The 15,078-nt window shown below is 32.3% G+C and overlaps 1 protein-coding gene and 1 long non-coding RNA gene across 3 annotated transcripts in view; one reads left to right on the top strand and one right to left on the bottom strand.

Moving 5' to 3' along the window:
* LOC127288894 (bromodomain-containing protein DDB_G0280777-like) overlaps positions 1-15,078 on the top strand; it is a 62,252-nt gene that overhangs the window by 37,081 nt on the left and 10,093 nt on the right. The window lies entirely within an intron of this gene.
* The window catches only part of LOC127288903 (uncharacterized), a 67,091-nt gene continuing 54,735 nt past the window's right edge, over positions 2,723-15,078 (bottom strand). The window contains exons 2-9 of the long non-coding RNA XR_007844104.1: positions 6,525-6,780; positions 6,121-6,372; positions 5,901-6,049; positions 5,763-5,829; positions 5,270-5,683; positions 5,015-5,151; positions 4,812-4,942; positions 2,723-4,735 (exon numbers count right to left, since the gene is read on the bottom strand). This is a non-coding gene — a long non-coding RNA (uncharacterized LOC127288903). The remainder of the gene's footprint in view (positions 4,736-4,811; positions 4,943-5,014; positions 5,152-5,269; positions 5,684-5,762; positions 5,830-5,900; positions 6,050-6,120; positions 6,373-6,524; positions 6,781-15,078) is intronic.

Here is a 15,078-nt window from a genome sequence, read left to right as displayed (position 1 = left end):
AAGCCAAGCTTATCTTCAAGCAAGCAGTTCGAAAAAGCCAACGCCGTTGCTGGAAGGACCTAATCGGTGAATCTGAAAATGACCCATGGGGTTTGGCGTTTAAGATTGTCACCAAGAAATTGGTGGCTAGACAAAAAACCCCTGGCCTGGATGATCCGTTTTAAATTCAGAAAATCATAAGGGCATTATAACCCCATGTAGAACCGATCCCTAGGGATCTATACTCACTGTGTAATACAGAGGGAGGAACTCTTCACGCTTGAAAAACTAAAAAAGGTGGCGAAGACGTTGAAAAATGGCAAAGCGCTAGGCAATGACGGAATTGCCAGTAAAATCCTAAAAGAGGTGACCGCTGTCTACCCAGAGCTTTTTCTCAACGTCTTTAATGCGTGTTTTAAAGCTGGAGAGTTCTTCAATGACTGGAAGATACAAAAGTGTGTCTTTTTTAGGAAAGGAGATAATCCTCTAGATAAGGTCACATCGTAAAGACCGATATGTCTACTAGATACGATGGATAAGTTTCTAGAGGGTATGGTTCTGCAGAGGCTTTAGGAAATCCTGGTAGGCAATAAGGCACAGAAAGCCAAAGAGGGGAAAAAGAAAGGTAATGCGTTTAATTCCGCAAGATGGGACCATTGCATAGAAGCAATGAAGCAATTAATGAAAGTTAAAATATCAAAAATTCACATTTTGGCTATAAAATTTTATAATTACTTAAATTTAAGTTTATAGGGTAACGGCACCAGTGAAGGAACTGACACCTGTGAAAGAACAAATTTCATGTTTTGCATTCTAATTAGTGTAATAAGCAATTTGGTATTATAAATTATATTTTTTTATGTTCCTTATTTAATTTACGTCTTTAGTATCTAAGATACCTAGAGAGTTAACACGTAAATTTTATAAAAAAAATTTTTTTTAATGTTGTGTTGCAAATTTATCTTCAACAATAAGAACTCTTCTCTGACATGTTATTTCTTTTTTCACATTTAACTAATTTAAACTGCCTTAAATCGTCGGTCTTCTTTAAACTAAATTTATCTTGTGTATTAGAAATACTTCTTTTCATTTAAAAGCTAATAAAATATTAATTTGCCATAAGAAAAGGCAAATTCCGTCATTGGGGTTGTTTTTATTTACTAGTGAAAGAACAGAAATTTTTTTCACTGGTTTCAATGCAATCCAATGAAGAAACACCTTCAACGAATAGTCTGAAGTCAAACAAAAAAATGACAAAATCAAATAGGTTAACACTGTTAGGTTACAATAATATTGTCAAAATAAATTGCAACTAGATGATTGATTGTAGGTTATAAATGCATTTTCAATTAAAACTAAGATTCTGCAAACTTAGTTAGAAAATATTCATAATTATCATTAATTTACCTTTATTTTAGTATATTACAAACATTATATTACTTTATCTTTGTTTTAATATATTTTTTAAATATATTTTAAATATATATTTCACATTGTTCTTTCACTGGATGCAAAAAATTCTTTCATTAAACAATTTGTTCTTTCACTGGTGAAATAGGTATGTTTTACTTATAAATTAAAATTTTAATTAACATCTTATATTTATGAAAATTAAATATGACCTTCGCATTCTATACTTAATTAGCTATCGAAAAAAAATTGGTAAAAAAATTTTCAATAACTGCATTCAAAAATAATAAATGATAAAAGTATGCATTTCCTTAAATGTTCTTTCACTGGTGCCGTTACCCTATATGAAATAATTGTATTGTTTAAAAGCATTTAATTATGATCCCAGTGGAAAAATCGGTAAATATATGTTCGGGGACATGATGACATTAAAAAAATTAAAATCTGGGGAAACGTGGAAAATTCTTTATATTTCGTATTTAGTGTTATAAAAATACTTACCACTTTCTTCCATTACATTTTATACATTGGAGAACACGTACACGAAAAGAAATATTAATTAAGATAATAAAAAATTGAATTAAAATTTTTTTAAGTCTTCACAAAAAAAGGTTTGGTTGTACTGAACAAATCTTTGGTTCTACCAGCCAAACTGGGTGGTTGACTATGGTCTGACCGAATTCATGGGTTGTAGCAACCAAACTCATTTGGTTGATTAAGTTTAGTTCCTATAAACGAACTGTTTGGTTCGTAGTATACTTCGAGTTGGGTTATGCAAACCAAACTGTTTGGTTATACGAACCAAAGTAATTACTTACGCAAACCAAACTGCTTGGTTATTCAAACAAAAGTGTTCGGTTACGCAAACCAAACTGCTTGGTTAGACAAATCAAAGTGTTGGGTTACGCAAACCAAACTGCTTGGTTATGCGAACCATAGTGATTGGTTATGGGAACCGAACTTGTTAGTTATGCATACCAAAGAGTACTGTTACAGGAACCAAATTGTTTGGTTGCACAAACCAAACTCTTTTTTAATTTAGGGGAGGAAGGAAAAGGATTCTGAATAGAGTTGCATATAATTTAAATTAAAAATGTTTATTCCTTTCATAACATGTTTAAACAATAATTTTATAATTTCAAGTTAATAATTTAAATTTTTAATGTAGTATATAAAAATATATTTAAGCTACACTGAGAAAATTTTAGGCAGATTGCACGCTTTTCATGGTCGAAACTAGAGGTCTCTGTCTCAGGACTCACAGTTCGCCTTGGAAAGGCGAGAATCTGCTCCCGAAAAGTCTGCAGCAGCTCCTGAAGAGTAGATTCTCGACTTTTTAAGGCGAACTGCGAGTCCTGATACAGAGAGCTCTGGTGGGTACCATAAAAAGCCTGGAGTCTCCCTAAAATTTTCTCAGTGTATTTGTTATTTTTATACATTTATAATAAATTTCGGAGTCCGACAAATTTTTTTCCATTACTTAATACTGCTTTTATTGCTGGAAATGGACTTAGTAATTTATTAATTAAATTACACTGCCACTGAATATCATATTCAATTTCATATGCTCCCATGCTTGAATCGAAACCAAGATTGGATAATTTCAAACAAATTAAACATGCTTGATCCGCATTAGAATTAAATAAAATCTTTTTAATAATTCCAAATGATGGCAAAATACCATTATCGCACATTTCATTACGATGCGTTATACCGTTAAATGTAACCCATTTTACAAGAACACACGCGTCATTTTTAAAGGTGTCTGGAAAAGTGTTAGAAAATTGTTGATAGCCTTTTATCAACATAGCATTATTGACAATTTGACTGCGCCCTGACAGAAGGTCGTTTTTTAAACTTTCTTCGGAAAAAAATCGGTAACAAAGTTGTAGTTGCTGTTTGACAGCAAGTGTTCGTGTTACATTTTTTCTCGATTTCGTAGCTGATGCACTTTACTTGACTTCTTTGTGCTGTCCTTCATTACCTATCATGCTAAGGAAAGGTATTGGTCCAGATTCAACTAAAATAAGATTATAATGTGTTAGTGTATGCATTTTTGGTTTCAGTTGACCAAATACCTTTTGACACTAGTAATTATGTTTTTTTGTCAAGTTCTGAAGTAGTATCAGACGATTTTTTGGAAAAATTCTACAGGATACAAATTCTACTAATCGACGCAACACGAGGTAATATTTCCAAACATCATTGTCCAAAGAAACATAATCACCTACTAGAAAATGAAAACATAAAACGAACGTTCGCATTCACTTCCAGACATTAGAAAATTGAGTTTTTTTTAAATTATCCACAGTTATGACACATGGTATATTCAAAAATCCATTTATTTGATAATTAAATCCTAACAATCTTTCATTTAAAAGTTCAAAGTCGAAAGCTTTTACTTTTACAATAAAGTATTCGCACACAAGAGGCATTCCATAAGTGCTCATTCCTTTATCAAAGTCATGAAGGGCGCACGCAGCAAAGTTTTCATAAGGATGAAAGTGATCTACATCAAGCCAAATGGATTTTTCTTTAATACCAGAAACATCAAAACCGTTGGTAATATCTGTCTCATAATCTATGGGTTTTCTTAAAAAATCACGTTGTTTAGAAACATCTTTCGCACAATCACTTTTATGTCTTTTACAAAAGCGACAAAAATAATTGGCATTAAAGCTACCAGGAAATCCTAATACTTCATTTAGTCCTTTATTATCTCCCAATATTAAGCCAAGAAGAAAGTACACGCGTTGAATAACAAATGCAGTATTAATTAATATACCTTCACGTGCAAGAAAATTTAGCTTCATAAACGGTTTCCTTTTCCATAACTCTCCTTGAATAAAATTACTAATCTCAGTCTGTGAGCGTTTTAATTTGTTAACGTGGTTTAAGATGTAATAGACATAAGATGGGTTATTTTGTAGTGTATCCATAAGTCTTGAATAGATGGGAAGAATGTTTCAACATTACATTGAAAAAATTTAGGCATTTTATCACAATAGGGTTTATTCAATACACTTTAAATCTTTAATCAAAGAACTTACACTATGTATGTGCTTACTGTTATCCCATTTTGTTTTTATAACGTACACACAAATTTGTAGAAGTAGCCATAGATGTTCGGCATGTTTGGGATATTCAGCATGAAAAATCTTAAACGTTACATCAAACGCTCTTACAGGAGAATCAACGCTATATAAAAGATTATCTACTGAAGTCAATGAAACTGTGATATGATCTAAATCTTCTCCTACAATCACTGCAAATGGCTGAGTTGTCTCATGTCGGGCTGTTGCTCAGTCCCTCACTCTTTTAATGGCAGATTTACATCACCAATACTCTAAAAAATTATAAAATATGAGTTTTAAAAACCATGTGAATTACATTAATACAGAATGAATAGTTAAACTTCTTACAGTCACATGGAGCAGAAACCATTCTTGAATAACTTCTCTAGTAGGTTTCCATCTCTTCTCACCATTATTAATTAACTTAGGTTTTATAAGCGAAGATAATTGCATTAAAAGATGTGCATCACTTATTTCACCTAGAAATTAAAATATAATATAATAGATAATTTTTCAATGTATTTAATGCAAATTATTTTTCAAAATTTTACAAATCACTATTGTTTGCTTCTAATAAATCAGTTTTGCTACGTTGCAAAACAGAGAGAACGTTCTTTTTAAAAGTTGGCCACAAAAATAAAAAGTTCTCTTCAGTTCCAGGATACAGTAATGAGTAGTCCAATTCAAACTGTAACAGCATTTTAAAATTATTTTAATGAGACAATATTGACAAAAAAAACATACTTTTGTGTGACGAACTTCGGAAAAAAGTAGCATTTTTTCTTCAAGTCAACTTTATTTCTTACCAAAGTGTATCCTAAAGCTTCACTCAATCCTCTATATTTTTCAATATAAAATGAGGCTTTATTAGTAGGTACATTTCTTTCTTTGCCTCCTCTCGTTGTAGTAGTTGCAGTTACAGTTGTGTGAATTTCGTGCATTCGATACTTAAGAGTATCCCTCCATTTTTCAACACAATCTTGCCATGGTGTGCAGGTGAGTAATAGGGAATTAATTTTATTTAAAAAATCCGTATTTGTTGTAAAATCGTCATTCTAAGCATCGTTTTCAATAGATTTTAGGACCAATGTTTTTTTACAACTTTTTATACCGGAACGAACAGCTCTTTTTCTTATATTGTAGAATAAATCTACAAGTTTTACAGAAGCACTAAAGTTTTTTCCAGATTCGTTTTTATAATATGGAATATAGTATGTTTCCTAAAATTAGACACAGAAATTAAAGCAAAGGTATTAAGATTTTTCAAAATACATGCAACGTAAACTATTATATAACTACCCTTTTCTCACAAGGAAACATTAACTCGATTCCTTCTGAAAGCTCTGAAAATCTTTCTCGATTTATTCTATAAGAGAGAAATAGGTTTATTTTTATGTGAAATAATATTATATTTTAAACTAATTATCTTCTACATACTGTTTATAAATATCTCCTTTCAATTCGTGAAGGAGAATACACTCAGCAACGATTTGCTGCGATTTTGAGCTTAAAAATCATTTAAGCCCATACTCCGCAATTGCTATATGTCCATTAAAATTATTGACGAGTGATTCATAGATTGGACCCTATAATAAAATATAAGGTAATATTAATAAATAGTAGTAAAAAAAATCTGGATAATAAAAAATTTTATTACTTCTTTGATAATACAAGAATAGATGGAATCTGATGCAACTTTTATTCTTTTTTCGGTAAAACTTGGTGTTGCTTCTGCAGACCGTTTTCTTGATTGCAAAATATTATTGACCTCTTTGACAGATTTATTATTTTCTGGGTCAGCGTTTTGAGCGATTGTATCCTGAAGGATGTTGACTTCTTCTAAAATCCCATCGACACCAACTTTATATATTCCCTTAATATCTCTTGCTACCGTTATTGCATTGTTAACCTTTCATAATCATTTACAAAATAAAAAAAATCGTCATTTTTTTCACAAAAAATAACCCAATTAATACATAAGGTGGAAATAATTTATAAATTATATGCAAGCAATTGGGTACTCTTTATGTTATTCAAATGGGTATGAAATAATGTACATACAGTTGATGAAGTTGGTGCATTTTTGTCGTTATCCTGAATCCATTTATTATATAACATAAGAAATTTTGAGTAAGGCCCCGCTTTGGGAAATATTTCTGCAATTTTTTCTCGGCCCAAGAATTGGAAACAATCATCGAGCGTTTTGTTGATTATAAGTATTTAATCAGTTTTTGAGAGGATATCTTAAATTCAATTGTGGAGCTTTTCAAAGGTTTGTTTTTATAGAATTCTCTGATTCTGGACTTCTTTCTAATTGCTTAAAATATTAAGTATGGTTATCAAAATATAATAATTCTAACCTCAAAAGTTTACATATATAAAAACAAAAGAAATATAAAAAACTGTGCAAAAATAAATGTACAACGTTTATAGAGTATTATTAAATTTCAATGTAGATAAATAATTTTTTATTCAAAAAACTCGTTAATTGAAAAAATTTACTATGTTATCGTAATTGCATGAAATTACAAATTACAATTTGTAATAAAATATATTATGACCTGCACAAATGCAACTACTTTGGATTAAATAAGGCTTTAATTTGTAACAAATAAGAACCAAATTGAATTGGTTTTCCTGGGTATTAATTAAAATAATATAATAAATATTTATAATTATATACTATATATTGAAGATTAGTAAATAATATATATATATATTATATAGACCAAATCTTGGTAACAGGAGGTTGTGTATCTAAAGAATTATAAAAATTACTAAAAGATTAACGTCTGGCCTCTTTTAGCTTTCGTTTAACTATGGCTTCTGTCTTGTGTTTGAGAAAATTATCATAGTTTGAATGTTGTTTGTAATTTTTTAATGCTATTTTTCTATTTTTATTTTCTCGTCACATTTGCCATTCTACCAAGGTGCTGTAACAATAGGTTTCTTCGGGGAGGAGGAGTTATTATTATTGTTGTGTGTAGTTCTGCGTTGCAGACAAATTAGGTTGATTGTTAAATCTCCTCCTATAAAAATTGTGCCAAATCCTGAGTTTTCAAATGAGTTAAAAAAATTTCCAATAGTTTGGGGAAGTTTTTTTTCGGGAACTCTATAAACTGATGCTATATAGTTTGCCCATAGAGGAGTCAATTGAGACAGCAAGTGTCTCGAATTCATCTTCTTGGGTAAAGATTGATTGAATTTTGGAAAAAACTAAATGTTTACGCATGGCAATAGCGAGACCACCAACCTTATTAACTGTTCTGCCGTGTCTAACAATATTAAAATTTTTAAAAGTTTTGAGATTATAGTATTTGCCAGGTTTTAAAATGGTTTTACTTAAAAAATGAATGTCAAATTTGTTTTTCAAAGGTTTTGAATTTCGGGTATCTTTAGAGACACCCAACAATTCCATTGCAGCATATATAATTTAGAGAATTGCAGAATTTAGTAATGAGGCCAAATTTTAGACATTTCATAAATATTCTGGGCTCTGGGATGTAGGGACAAATCGGACATGAAGTTTTATAGACAGCAACCCTTTGAGGAAGATCTGTGCCTTGGAATGTGACTAGAACCTTTGTTCCTAAGAAAAGGGTCATTAAGCAGTTGATTTGGAGCTTTACCTGTTTTAATGACGATTCTTACCTTTCCACGATTACTTCTATTAATTTCAACGATTTTACCGGGGTATAATGGATGAAGCACGCGACCTACAGACATGGGATTGAGATCATTTTGGAAATCAGCTTATTTGGAATCGCGCTGGATGAAAATCGTACAATTTTCTTTCGCTGTATCATTGTAACTGAGATTGAAGGTAGGATTGTTAGTGTTTTGATTTTTCGAGTTTAATGTATTTTGGGATTGTTGGTTAGACAAATGTTGTGTCAATATTTTGTCTTGTGAGGATTGATCTGTATCGAGATCGCGCTCATGACATGGTCTTTTCGCGCTGTTTGACCCTGAGTCGTTTGTATGTGTCGAGGATTGTTTGAGGGAGATCAAACTTTCCGCAGCCAATTTAATTTCCATTTAGTTTTGCATAGAAGGATCATTAGGACACTTCTCTTAGTATCGATCCATGTTTGATGAACCGGAGGTAAAACTTCCGGTTAGAATACTTTTATACCGTTCACGAGTGACTCGGGAGATATCTTGGTATGCGCAGAAATCTACTGACAAGTAACACTACCCAACTGTTAATCACCGATTTTGATAAAACTTGTCACACTTCTAAAACATAGAAAAATATTAAACACGTATTTTTTTATATCGGCCCGTTTTGAGTTTTAAGGGTAGAAAACACCCTTTTTCAATTTAAGGGATGAAAAGCAGTATTTCATACGGAATTTACTAGGTTTGCTTGAAACATATTACTCGGGGGTTTTCAAAGTCGCTGATTACGAATCTGAAGTCAGATTTAAAAAATTCAAAATGGCGGATCCAATATGGCGGACTATAAAATCAAAAATTAATCGGATTTGATTAAAACTCGTTAGTCGGGGGTTTTTGGGGTCACCGATTACGAATCTGATATTAGTAGGGTAGGTGATTACGAAAACGGTGTCAATTTTTAAAAATTCAATTTGGCGGATCCAATATGGCGGACAATAAAATTGAAATTCACTCGACTTTTCTTGAAACTCATTACTCGGGGGTTTTGGGGTCGCTGATTACGAATTTGAAGTCAGATTTAAAAAATTCAAAATGGCAGCTCCAAAATGACAGACAACTTTTTAAAAAATTCATTGCGTTCGCTTAAAACTTATAACTCGTGGGTTTTTGGTGTCGCTGATTACGAATCCTATGTTAGTTGTTTAAAATTCAAAATGATAGATCCAACATATTCAATAAAGCCATTATTATAAAGACAAGATCTAATACTGCGACCAACAAATGCAAGATATGACAATCGAACCAACAAAGGCAAGAAGCAATTATCCAACCAGTACAAGCGAGATGTGATAACCCAAACAGTAATGGCAAGATGTGAAAATCCAACCATCAAAGGTAAGAAGCAATAATCCAACCAGTAAAGGTATGAAGCAATAATCCAACCAGTAAAGGAATGAAACAATAATCAAATTAACAAAGGTAAGAAGCAATAATCCAACCAGTAAAGGCAAGAAGCAATAATCCAACCAACAAAGGCAAGAAACATTAATCTAACCAACAAAGGTAAGAAGCAATAATCCAACCAGTAAAGGCAAGATGTGATAATCGAACCATCATAGGCAAGAAGCAGTAATCCAACCAACAAAGGTAAGAAGCAATAATCCAACCAGTAAAGGCAAGATGTGATAATCCAACCATCAAAGGTAAGAAGCAATAATTCTTACTTTTGTTGGTTGGATTATCAGATCTTGCCTTTACTGGTTGGATTATCACGTCTCGCCTTTACTGGTTGGATTATTGCTTCTTGCCTTTGTTGGTTGGATTATTGCTTCTTGCCTTTACTGGTTAGATTATTGTTTCTTGCCTTTACTGGTTGGATTATTGCTTCTTACCTTTGTTGGTTAGATTATTGTTTCTTTCCTTTACTGGTTGGATTATAGCTTCTTACCTTTACTGGTTGGATTATTGCTTCTTACCTTTGTTGGTTGGATTATCAGATCTTGCCTTTACTGGTTGGATTATCACGTCTCGCCTTTACTGGTTGGATTATTGCTTCTTACCTTTGTTGGTTAGATTATTGTTTCTTTCCTTTACTGGTTGGATTATAGCTTCTTACCTTTACTGGTTGGATTATTGCTTCTTACCTTTGTTGGTTGGATTATCAGATCTTGCCTTTACTGGTTGGATTATCACGTCTCGCCTTTACTGGTTGGATTATTGCTTCTTGCCTTTGATGGTTAGATTATCACATCCTGCCATTACTGGTTGGATTATCACAGCTCGCCTTTACTGGTTGGATTATTGCTTCTTGCCTTCACTGGTTGGTTTATTGCTTCTTACCTTTGTTGGTTGGATTATTGTTTCTTGCCTTTACTGGTTGGATTATTGCTTCTTACCTTTGTTGGTTGGATTATTGTTTCTTTCCTTTACTGGTTGGATTATTCCTTCTTACCTTTACTGGTTGGATTATTGCTTCTTGCCTTTGATGGTTGGATTATCACATCCTGCCATTACTGGTTGGATTATCACATCTCGCTTTTACTGGTTGGATTATTGCTTCTTACCTTTGTTGGTTGGATTATTGCTTCTTACCTTTGTTGGTTGGATTATTGTTTCTTGTCTTTACTGGTTGGATTATTGCTTCTTACCTTTGTTGGTTGGATTATTGTTTCTTTCCTTTACTGGTTGGATTATTCCTTCTTACCTTTACTGGTTGGATTATTGCTTCTTGCCTTTGATGGTTGGATTATCACATCCTGCCATTACTGGTTGGATTATCACAGCTCGCCTTTACTGGTTGGATTATTGCTTCTTGCCTTCACTGGTTGGTTTATTGCTTCTTACCTTTGTTGGTTGGATTATTGTTTCTTGCCTTTACTGGTTGGATTATTGCTTCTTACCTTTGTTGGTTGGATTATTGTTTCTTTCCTTTACTGGTTGGATTATTCTTTCTTACCTTTACTGGTTGGATTATTGCTTCTTGCCTTTGATGGTTGGATTATCACATCCTGCCATTACTGGTTGGATTATCACATCTCGCCTTTACTGGTTGGATTATTGCTTCTTGCCTTCACTGGTTGGGTTATTGCTTCTTACGTTTGTTGGTTGGATTATTGTTTCTTGCCTTTACTGGTTGGATTATTGCTTCTTACCTTTGTTGGTTAGATTATTGTTTCTTTCCTTTACTGGTTGGATTATTGCTTCTTACCTTTGTTGGTTGGATTATCAGATCTTGCCTTTACTGGTTGGATTATCACGTCTCGCCTTTACTGGTTGGATTATTGCTTCTTGCCTTTGTTGGTTGGATTACTGCTTCTTGCCTTTACTGGTTGGATTATAGCTTCTTACCTTTACTGGTTGAATTATTGCTTCTTACCTTTGATAGTTGGATTATCACATCCTGCCATTACTGGTTGGATTATCACATCTCGCCTTTACTGGTTGGATTATTGCTTCTTACCTTTGATGGTTGGATTATCACATCTGGCCATTACAGCTTGGATTATCACATCTCGCTTTTACTGGTTGGATAATTGCTTCTTGCCTTTGTTGGTTCGATTATCATATCTTGCATTTGTAATCGGATTCGTAATCAGCGACACCAAAAACCCACGAGTTATAAGTTTTAAGCGAACGCAATGAATTTTTTAAAAAGTTGTCTGTCATTTTGGAGCTGCCATTTTGAATTTTTTAAATCTGACTTCAAATTCGTAATCAGCGACCCCGAAAACCCCCGAGTAATGAGTTTCAAGTAAATTCGAGTGAATTTCAATTTTATTGTCCGCCATATTGCATCCGCCATATTGACTTTTTAAAAATTGACACCGTATTCGTAATCAACTACCCGACTGATATCAGATTCGTAATCGGTGACCCCAAAATACCCCGACTAACGAGTTTCAATCAAATCCGATTAATTTTTGATTTTATTGTCCGCCATATTGTATCCGCCATTTTGAATTTTTAAAATCTGACTTCAGATTCGTAATCAGCGACCTCGAAAACCCCCGAGTAATATGTTTCAAGCAAATCTAGTAAATTCCGTATGAAATACTGCTTTTCATCCCTTAAATTGAAGAAGGGTGTTTTCTACCCTTAAAACTCAAAACGGGCCGATTTAAAAAAATACGCGTTCAATATTTTTTCATGTTTTAGAAGTGTGACATGTTTCATCAAAATCGGTAATTAACAGTTGGGTAGTGTTACTTGTGAGTGTAATCCGAACAAAAAGCCCAACAAAGATGTCTTCACTTCTCTTACCACCTCTTTTTATAGGACTCATGGCTGAGTTATACCTTCTGTTTCTAGTCTTCTTGCGTCAACATAACTATTGTGCGAATTAAAAATCTCCAGGCGAGATTAGTTTAAATAAAGTGGAATAAATTTATTTATTCCAAGTTTTTAAATTTACTTCCCCGATTTGTAATTATACTTTCGATCCCTTTGCCATTGAGGGAATAATGACAGACATCTTTGGCAATGATTAGAGATAAAAAGAATTTTTTAAAAATTAATTAAAGTTCAAAAATTTATTAAACCACAAAAAGAAAGTTGAGCGCCAAACTCACCGATGAGCAACAACAATTTTTATACGCAAGCAAGAGAACTGAAATTAAAAGCCCCGATGCAAAAAGAAAATTTTTAATAATTATTCAATGAACATTATTTAAAAAAATAAATAGTCTCAATGATTTTAATTCAAAACCCTCGAATCATTATGCCGGCAATATTTGATATCGGCTAGCGAAAGAAATTGGTTTTTGAGCTTTGGGATGGGTTTATTGTTCAGAATGCAAGCAAAAAAATGTTTATATGGGCAAATCCACGAAACTCTTAACTTTTAACTTTTAAGAAAAAAAATTCTTTTTTCAAAATTTGCAGGCACATTGATGTCACTTTGTATACACGTTTAAGGAGACGACTGCTTTTCCCCGAAAGGACAAAATGTCGAATGGACAAAACGTCCAATAGCAAAACGTCGAATGGACAAAATATCGAAAAGCCAAACTGTCGAATGGACAAAATGTCGAAAAGTCAAGACGTCGAATAGCCAAAACGTCGAATAGCCGAAATGTCGAAAAGTCAAAACTGCGAATGGACTAAATGTCGAAAAGTCAAGACGTCAAAAGGTCAAAATGTCGAATGGACAAAATATCGAGACGTTATTTTGCTCTGAGTTTCCCTTCTATATAATGCACTAGTTTGTGTTGCGTTTAACACTCGATAGATATCGCTAGTTGTATTGTTTTTAATGTTTTTTTTACATTTTTTTATAATAATAATAATAATAATAATAATAATAATAATAGTAAAGTAATTATTATAGTATAATAATAATAATAATACAAACTTTTAATTTTAAACAGTTAAACTAGTGTGCATTATATAGAAGGGAAACTCAGAGCAAAATAACGTCTCGATATTTTGTCCATTCGACATTTTGACCATTTGACGTCTTGGCTTTTCGACATTTTGGCTATTCGACATTTTGTCCGTTCGACGTCTTAACGATTCGATATTTTGTCCGTTCAATGTTTTGGCTATTTGACATTTTGTCCGTTCGACGTTTTGGCTTTCCGACATTTTGTCCGTTCGACGTCTTGGCTATTCGACGTTTCAATCATTCGACTTCTTGACTATTTGACATTTTGATAATTCGACATTTTGGCAATTCTATATTTTGTCTGTTCGAAGTTTTGGCTATTCGACATTTTGTCTGTTTGACTTTTCGACATTTTGACCTTTCGACGTTTTGACTATTCGACGTTTTGACTATGCGATGTCTTGACTTTTCGACAATTTGTCCATTCGACAGTTTGGCTTTTCGATATTTTGTCCATTCGACGTTTTGCTATTCGACGTTTTGTCCTTTCGGGGAAAAGCAGTCGTCTCCGTTTAAGTACATTTTAGCACTACAAATTACTATGTGTGATTAATTTTTAGCTCACGCCGTCAATGTTAATCTCATGTTATTTAATCTCTTTAATGTTAATAAATTACATATAAAATTGAAAAAATCAACTTTCTTTTTATATCAGAGTGGTTTTTAAAGTAATTTCGTCCTCTGAACACGATTCTGGCACCCAAATTTGCTTAGCACGTCAGGATTTTGAGAAAAGAGGGGGTAAGGACTCCAAAAAAGTGGTTTCAGCATATTCTTAACTTAATAAAATTTATTTCACTCAAAATCCTCAAGCGGCGTTTTTGTGTTCAAATATATGTATGAAAATGTTTCGATCACACCATAGATTGACCTGTTTAAAGCAAAAATGCAGTTGTGCCTTTCAAAAATGTATAAATTTAAATGAAATCACGATTTTTATTATCATCTTTAAATTGTTGCCACAGGAATACAATTAGAGGCACATCATTTAAGAAGGTCTTAAAATTTTTGTTTTTTCATCAACTTTTAATAAATGCATAGAACTTTTATTTTTATCCAGCACCGTAATAGATATTTTCATAAGAAGACGTTCAATTAAATTTCTTTAAAAAGTGTTATCACTCAATCAAACCTTTGGTATTTTTAGTTTTAGTGGTGGCACACTAATCGGACAGTGAAAATTTTTTGAAAAATTATGTTTGTTAGATATTTCCATAGTAGCTGAAGTGATATTTTACACGCCACAAAAATAGAAACGTTAAGAATATAAACTTTTTCAAGAAATTCAAATGAAATTTAAGCATTTTTTCACTTTATAACTTATAAAACTAATTGTCAAATAAATATTTTGTTCTAATACTGTATATAAATGTTCCTTTGTATATAATTTAGCAAAAAAAAATGATACCGAAAGTTTTAATTAAAAATAATTCAGATTTTTAAGTGTTCGATTCGAGAATTACAAAAGTTAAAAGTTTCGTGGATTTGCCCATATATAGAATTTCATGTTTAACAAAAATTTTATTTGTATAGTTCAATTTGTATTAATTTTAATATTGAGACATTTCCTTTTTTTCTATAATCTGCGATGATTCTTGAATATATTCTATA

Source organism: Leptopilina boulardi, unplaced genomic scaffold (assembly GCF_019393585.1).
Source record: "Leptopilina boulardi isolate dan_hultmark-lab unplaced genomic scaffold, ZJU_Lbou_2.1 LbouV2_397, whole genome shotgun sequence".
Taxonomy (NCBI): Eukaryota; Metazoa; Arthropoda; class Insecta; order Hymenoptera; family Figitidae; genus Leptopilina; species Leptopilina boulardi.
The sequence above is the reverse complement of the archived record's forward strand: the minus strand, read 5'-3'. Positions and strand labels throughout refer to the sequence as shown.